Here is an 8,997-nt window from a genome sequence, read left to right on the forward strand (position 1 = left end):
GTGGGAGTGGGAGTGGGGGGGTCTTTAAAGGACGGTGCTCGTCCTCTGAGGCGTTCAAAGCGTGGTTATGGTCTCTGAGAAAATGAGAGGGAGCTCAGCAGGAAGCTCCAGACCGCAGAGAGACAGATCTGGATTTATCCCTGACTCATGGTGGGGTCGACATGCGAGAGCCAGATGTTTGATTTTACAGTTTGATCTTCACGGCTCAGTGTTTATTTTGGTCGATGGAGAGTGTTAGACACAGACGCAGCGGGTGACGGCGTGGTTAGGATGAGTGTTTCACAGGATCTGGATCATTGATTAGGAATCAGAGTTTCTATCCTGACTCACCTTTTTTTACACAAACTGCAGAACAGTGAGGACGGTAAACGCTCCTTCCTCTGTTCATGTTTACATCAAACCATCAGCGCGTCGCGGCCGCAAAGAGACACGGTTTAACTTTTCTCCTCTGTGTTTGTAAAACCTCCTGAAACCTGGACGATGCAGTTCTTGAACGTTTCTGGTGATTTATCGTCGATGGTTGATTGTTGCACCTTTTGACTTCTAAATCAGGGGCAGGGGTTGTGTGAGACTGTGAGTGTGTGTGTGTGTGTGTGAGGGGGTGTTCTGATGCTGGTTGGCGTGAATGTGTGTGTGTGTGAGTGTGTATGAGTGTTTGAGAAATGTATTTATATTTTGATTGTCCTCGAACAGTTTTTAAAATGACAGAATAAATGTTGAATACACCAGCTTCACACGTTTCCCTCCTCGTTTTTTGTAAAAATTAAAAAGTTGAAGGATTTCTTGGTGGGAAAAAATCCCGAACAGCCAGATTAATAATCCCTCCATGTATCAGAAATTTAATTCTCTGTTGATTTACAGCTAAAAAAAAAACCATCTAATTTTTCTTTCTGGTGTTTTAGAAAACTTTTATTTCAGCCTCTGTCTGAAACACTTTGTTTTAGCTGCTGTCTCTTTAAGACAAACCCCCTTCCCTCTGATTGGCCAGCCCTCAGGAGGCCTTGTTTTGGTGCGTTGCATTTACATCTGATCTGGGAAGTGGGGAGCTGCCTTAACAGCTAAATTTCTATAAATAAACATCAGATAATACTCTGTATATGTCTGATTTAGTGCAACAAACTCTCGTCAAAAAAATAAGCTGAATATAGCAGGAGCTTAGTTACTGTTTACACCCAGGGCAGCCATCTTTGATTGTAAACATGGGGTGCAATGACCTCACCTTTTCAGCATGATCTGGTGGATTCTGGGTGATATTTTTAGAAGTTAGCGGGATTCTTACAATGTAGGAACCATAGACTGTAAAAAAAAAAAAATGGACGTCCTCTTGCTCGGCTTGAAGTGAGGTCTCCACAAAAGCTGCTCCCCCTGGTGGCTGGCTGCAGTATAGGTTTAAAAATCCATCTCCCCAGTCATTCCAGATGGGCTGTGGTCAAACTTTAAAAAATTAATACACCTGCTAGAAATGTTTCTCACGTCTGATTGTTGTGGTGATTTGAAGATATCATTTGGCTGTCTTGTATCCAAGTCCTCTTTTTTCTGAAAAGTTTCATTTTCATTAGTTATACGAGGTTAAAAACAAGGTTTTATGTCACGTTTAACGATGATTGACAGCTGACGTTCTCGTGTATTTTTTTCGGGGATTGTAAAATATGTCGGGAGGTAGAGTCAAGAAGTGATTAGACTCTTGAGAGAAAAAAATAATTATTATTTTTGTCACCCAGCTCCACTCAGATTCTCCCAGAATCCCTCACAGTCTCTACTGTCAGACTCTGGCTGCACAACTGCTTCAATGGCGGCACCTGTGATGGAGGAATTTTGGCTTCAAAACCGTACAATGGTTAAAGGCGGAGCCACGCTGTCCACTCTATATACAGGCTATGGTTTGAACATGTAGAGGTTTGAAAGTCTGCACATGCTCAGTCTGAACATTCAGGATTGTTACTCTCTATCCATGAGTAAAACATGGGAAAGCAGAAAATCTCCTCCTTAAGCAACTTTGTCTTCTCTGTTTGCCCAATCAAAAGGCTTTTCGTCGCCACTTCAACAAGAAATGAGAGCTTGATACAGAAGTCCTGTTTCTTCTTCTACGACATTTCAGTTTCATAGTGGTCTGAAAAGAACAGGGACAGTTTTGAAAATGAAAGAGAAACCAAATCACTGCTCGAGACCCCCTGAGCTAAATTAAATATGGCTGCTGGCTGACCTCTGACCCCTCTGGCTGGAAACACACCTGTCTGTCTGTCTTTATTTCAGGAAGTCTGAGTTATACAGAGCTTCAGACAAGCTTGTCATCATACTTCAAAATATCTGCTCATATGTTTTTTTCTTTGTACAAAAAACAATTAAAAAATAGAAAATCAAGATGACTTTTGAAAGCAAAAGTTTAGGTTCAGTGCAGATAACGTCGGAGAGCAAAGTCATGGAAAAGTAAAAAGAAATAGAAATCAATCAATAAATAAAAAATCTACAGATTTAAAACATGTTTTTTTTTTCATTTTACCGTCATAAGTAGTAGTTTAAAATTATGGGTTTGAAGAAAAAAGATGCTTTAATCATGTTTTACTCTAAGCGAGCTGCAGTTACCTCCATCAGCCAATAGATGGCGACCATGCTCCTCAAACTGTGTGATAACTTCTAACCCCTCACACACACACACACACACACACACACACACACACACACACACACACACAAATAAAGGAAACAAAGCATCTGAATGAAATTACAGCCAGCTTGAGTAACTTCCTGTGTGTGTGTGTGTGTGGTAGTCTGTTCGAGGGTGTGTGTGTGTGTGTGTGTGTGTGTGTGTGTCAGGGCCACGCAGAGCTGAGCAGTTCAGCCTCACAGTCCTCAGAGGACACTTTGATACTGGAAACACAATTATCCGTCTGGGGCGTAGCACTCTGCCTCCCTGTGTGTGTGTGTGTGTGTGTGTGTGTGTGTGTGTGTGTGTGTGTGTATGTATCATATCTGATCCATGTCATGTTGAGCTCCAGTCCCCAGAGGAGCAGAGACATCAGCAGGTTGATGACGGAGCGCCGTGTCATTAAATATTCAGACGGTTTGCTGGATGACGCAGTGACGTCCCCTCAGTGTTTGTTTCTGCTCCGTCACCTTTTCTCCTTCAGACGCTTACATAACGAGAAAACGTGTGTTTAGACCGTTTTAATCCACAATGTCAGATTAATCTGGACAGTTTGGATCATTCCTTGGGTCTGATCTGGTACAGTTTGTCAGCGTTTCTGCGCCCTGAGAAACAAGACGCCACTCGATTCCCGCTACGTCATCACCCCTAGACTTTTGCGAGCGACTGTTTCTTCTCCTCCAAGGGGAACATATTTTTACAAAGTGATGATAAACTGATGTCAGATTAGGGCGACTCATTCACAGCAAACAGACTTCACCACCATGGACTGCATCTCATGAGAGATGAGACAGCTAAGCTAAGAGAAGCTAACGCTAAGCTAATATTTCATTTGGCTGCGTTTTTGTGAACTTAAAAACAAGTGTGTCAAGAAGTTCCGTTCAGAAAAGTAATTACAAAGTTATAGAAAAAAGTGAAAAACCCAAAGTCCCTGGATCCTGATCCACCCCAGAGACCATCAGAGTCCAGCTCCACTTCAAACCGTCTAACGTCATATTCAGCCTGAGTTTCAGAGCTTGGGTAACCTCTTTCCACCCTACAGTTTATCACTGAGTAATTTCCTCAAAAATCTCTGAAGAGATTTCCGTGAAGTGTTGGAAACCTTCTGCCAAGAGTCGAGGAACAAGTTACAAGTTTTGGTCCAGATCCAGGAACATTTGGATATTGCAAAACAGGAGGTTTAAACCGTCCTCTGGAGACGAGTTACAGCCAGTTCAGGGTCGATCTTCCTCCTCGTGCATCACTGAGAGGAGAGTTATTGATCACTGAGACTGTTACTCAGATTAAACTCTGCACCTTGAATTAAATTCAATACTTTATTTCATACAAGAAAAAAGGAAAGGATTACAAAAAAAAACAGAAATATTCATCACAGACACATACATACTTTGTCAGTTAATAGACTGAGTTGGACAGAGTGTAACAAATCTTCTCCAAGTAAAAGCAAGAAACCACATCAGTTAGCCTGGCTTTAAAAGAGAGAGGAGTAGCTGACTTCCATCCTTTAGAAATGCCCTTTTCGCTATAACCAGGCCAAATTTCAACACTTGTTGCCGGGCAGAAAGAAGGATTAAAAAATGATCAGAACAGCCTGAAATAACAAGAAGACAGTTGGAAGTCAATGATGATATTTTAATACTTTTTTCAAATTCATATAGTTTGTATTTGTTCAATTTACAATTAATTCATAGTTGAATTTTGCTGTTCCTTATACTTCCATCATTACATATCATTACAACCAACATTTTACAGACTAATAAAGTTTTTACAAAGATTTACTGACATTGTGACATGCTAAGTAGATGCTCCAGATGACCATACAAGACTTGAGGCAGAAACCTGATTTTTTTTACAGCCAACATACATGAGTAATTTAATTTAGTTTAAACAATTTTTATTTAATTTAATTAATTAATTTATTTTTATACATAATTAAATTGAATTTGATTTAAATTAAATTAATTTAATTTTTTTTGGTTTGATTCAATTTATTTGAATTTGATTTTGTTTTGTTTAACTTTATTTAATTTTATTTTATAATTTAATTTGATTTAATTAAAATTAAATTAATTTTAATTCTTATTTTTTGGTTTGATTCAATTTCATTTAAATTAATTCAATTACTTTTTTCGGTTTAATTCAATTTCATTTAATTTGATTTTGTTTAAATTTATTTTATTTTGTTTTATAATATTTTATTTTATTTTAAATAATTTAAACTAATTTAATTTATTTTTTTGGTTCAATTAAATTTGATTTAATTTGAACTAATTAAGATAAGATAAGATAAGATAAGTCATACTTTATTAATCCCCGGAGGGAAATTCAAGTTGTTTGGGCACTCTTCCAAGCAGAGAATTGTACACTCTGATGGCTGCAGGGAGGAATGATCTTCGGAACCTCTCGGTCCTGCAGCGCACAGAGGTAAGGCGTCCCCTGCTGCTGATCCTCTGGACTAGTACTGAATTAGTAGTAAATGTCACTTTTAACACGCATTTTGTGTTCATTCTATGCCAGCTAACCTGTTAGCTTAGCAAGTCCCAAACTCAACCAGCATTTTCTGCATAAAGGGAAATTTGTCATTATCATCACACGGGGAACAAGCCCAAAACAGAGAACATCTTACACATTTGAATTTTCAACACACAGAAAAAAAAAAGAATTAAAATATCATTATTGAGATGCAGTTATTTTTTTTCACAACTTCTTAAACCTAACCCTTACAATTTGTCTCTTTTTTTTTTGTAAAAAAAACTTTTCTTCTTTGAAATCTACCCTGGAGACATAGAAACTCACCCAAAGATAGATAGATAGATAGATAGATAGATAGATAGATAGATAATAAAAAGTTGAATAATAAAAAATAAATAAATAAATATATAAAAAAATAATATATATATATATATATATATATATATATATATATATATATATATATATATATATATATATATATATATATATATATACATATATCAAATTGATAAAAAAATGATTCAAAAATTATTAATGAAATTGATAAAAAAAATTGATAACAAAATATTAATAAATCAATAAATGATTACTTAAATAATCAACTAATTAAATAACTCTTGGAGAAGCTGTCACTTACCGGGCCGACAGCTGAACATCAGCTTTCTTCACCCAGAATCTTCTGGATCTGGATCTACAACACTATGATCTTTTATATTAAGCCTTTTCCCCTGAGCACACAAACACATTACTGAAAAAAAAAACATCTTTTTCTTTTTATAACTGAATAAAAATGCACACAGCTCTCTGTTTGTACAAACACACATTCCTGTGTGGGGATCAATGCCTTGCTTAAAGGCACTCCCAGTGTGCGGCAGCGTGTGGCTGCAGGCTGAGGTTATAATCTGAGGCTCTGAAAGTGAAGGGTTAACGGTTTCTGGAGGATTTAAGCTCTGCGGGCTGGAGTTTGGGTCAGACTGGAGGTTTGGGAGCGTTTGGGTTCAACGATAACGTGATGTTTGAGGTTTCAGGGTCGTTTAGAGGACGTCACGTTTGGACTGTCAGGGCCAGGCCTCACACTGACCCAGATTCTCCAGAAACTGGATCACAGACTCCCCTGAAACTCACAGCAGAGCCTTTAGGATCCAGTAAATATTCATATCACACGTTCTGAGGAAGATTTGTTTCACATTTTTCAGTTTCAGATCCTGGAAGCGTCTCTGCGTTCCTGCATCCTGACGCACTTTCTGTCTGAGAGATAAACACAGAAGATAAGATGTTTCCCCCTCAAATCTTCTCTTTCTGGCTCAGATGGTGTTTTTCTTCATCATCATCTTCATCACTCTCAGGGAGGTCTGCTCGCCGTCTCTGAGGAGCTCGTTTCGTGGGGCGTTGAATCTAAACTGTAATCTGGAAATCAGAGAGAAAACGCTCATTTTCCCCATTTCTGACAGTTAAAGGGACATTTCACCATTCTGTCCTCCTGTGTCAGCTGTGTGTGTGTGTGTGTGTGTGTGTGTGTGTGTGTGTGTGTCAGTGTGTGTGTGTTTGCACTCTGCTGCTCTATCAACACACACACCACCTTCTTCCTGTCCCTGGATTATGATAACGTAAGTGTGAGCCGCTCCCTATCAGCCAGGATCTACCAGCTACGGATGTTAGCTTTGGGATTTACACACACACACACACACATAGGGGACCCCGTACACACACACACACACACACACACACTCAGACAGCCACACACACACTTTAGCTTGAGGTTAGAAAGAGGAGCAGGCGTGGTCAGTGAATGTGCTGACCAGATGTGTTGGTTTGTGAGAGGAGTGAAAGTTAGAGCTGCAGAGTTTGCTACGGAAGCCCGGAAGGGACATGCATCCAAATACTTTGTTTACAGAGTTTTCCTGGAGATCTAAACCCAACATGAAATGATCATAACACCTTGAGAGCTGTAGGATGACTTGTCAAAATAAAACTCAAAAATTATTTCACACACAATTTTTTTCAATTTTACTTATCTCACAAAAACAGGAATCTGAAATCCCTCAAAATCGTCATCTCGTTGGGTTGTTCAGGCGTAAAGCCCGCTCAGATCTGCACAGAATCATGTTTTTTCTCCAGGATCAGCTGGACTAACGCGGCAGGCTGCAGGGATAAAAGATAATCTGAAGTCCATTCAATCTGGCTACGAGGTTTGTCAAGAAACAATCAGCAACTGCTGAAAGTTCTGGATCCTCATGGAGAGAAACTGAGGCGTCGAAATCGTCTCCAGCAGCGTTACAAACCAGTACTTTTCCAGTACTTTCAGCAGTTGCCTGAACAACCACAAATTCCTCAGGTGTCTTCAAACAATGAGGACAAACTGCTAACAATACAATCTAAACTTCTTAAAGACACACATATCTCTCATTGTTTCAAACCAAGAGAGAAATAAACTGAGGTTAAACAGGCCAGACGTGTTTCTTCATCGAGATAACGATCCAAGATTTTCAGGAATTCCTTTACTTTTCAGATTCCTGTTTTTATCAGATACTATCTCACAAAAACAGGAAAATCAAAGTAAATAAAAATCCTGTTTTCATGAGATTCTATCTCTGTAAACGGGAGGATTTTTTTCTATTTTCAGGTGAATGCAATACACCATCATAGAATTTCTTATTACAAGTTTTTTATTTATTTATTTTTATTTATCTTTTAAAAATCTGCCAATGGAATAAGATAAATTTGCTCTTATATTTGCTTGAAACTAGAAAACGAGTAACTTTTCTTTTGTTCCACTGGCAGATTTTTTCAAACCTGACTCTAAATAACTTGAAATCAGACATTTTTTTTTTTCGTCGCTAGGCGCTGCTCAAGTAGCTGCCTGTTGCAGCAGCTCTCTCTTCTTTGTCTGTTTCTTGGATCATTACTTTGTTTGGCTCATTTGTTGGTCATGGACACCAAACTGTTTTTGTCTTCAGTGATATTTTTACTATTTTTCTCCTGTGTTTGTCTGGAGATCCTACATGTAACCATGGCTGCATTATTTACATGTGAACTCAGCTGTTAGCAGCCTGTAGCATGTAAATGCTAACTGGTGCAAGGCCTGATGTTTCCCACCAGGTGAGGAGAAGGAGGTGAGGACGACGTGCTGGTTCTCAGGTGTGAGCTAAGAAGTGACGACATGGACCTGTCCTTCCATCCATCGTTATTGGGAACGTAAGATCTATCTCCAATAAGATGGACGAGCTAGCTGTGCTAACCTAGCAACAGAGGGAATACCAGAGGGCAGAGTAGCATCGTGCTATTCACAGACATGGCTAACAGAGCTAACATCAGACACCAACACCACATGTGAAGAGCTTCACCTGCTGTGAGCAGACAGGATCCAGGAGACAGAGACTGAACAGACTGCTGAAGAAGCTCAGTCCTGGACCCTGTGGAGGTGGAGGCTGGCTGACTGGACAATGATGGACAAGCTGTCAGCATCTATTTTCTTATGGAGCTTTTTACACTTTCTATACACTCTCTTACTTTTGTTTACTTGATTGCTGCAGTTTCGTTGTACTTGTTACAATGACAATAAAGTTCTATTCTATTTTTCTGGACTGGTCAGGTGAATGTGGCTCTGATTGAGTCTAAAAATACATTTTCATTACAGTTTTTTGCAGTGCATCAGTACAGATTACTTTGGTTCCCTTTTTTCTAAACTTTTGACTTTGTACTGTTCTGATGTGGTTACAAAAGTGTGGGTGGGGACCCCTTGTGGGTCACAAAACTCTGACAGTGGGGTCATGAAATACCTTCTAAAACCAGCTACTTGGCTCTGAATACTTCAAACTATAAAATGAAATCATAAATGTACAATGAAAATGTTAATTTAAGGAATAAATCAGCCGAGG

Source organism: Halichoeres trimaculatus, unplaced genomic scaffold, assembly GCF_033239565.1.
Source record: "Halichoeres trimaculatus isolate MK-OKI-2021-1 unplaced genomic scaffold, fHalTri1.1 fHalTri1_scaffold_1, whole genome shotgun sequence".
Classification (NCBI taxonomy): Eukaryota; Metazoa; Chordata; class Actinopteri; order Labriformes; family Labridae; genus Halichoeres; species Halichoeres trimaculatus.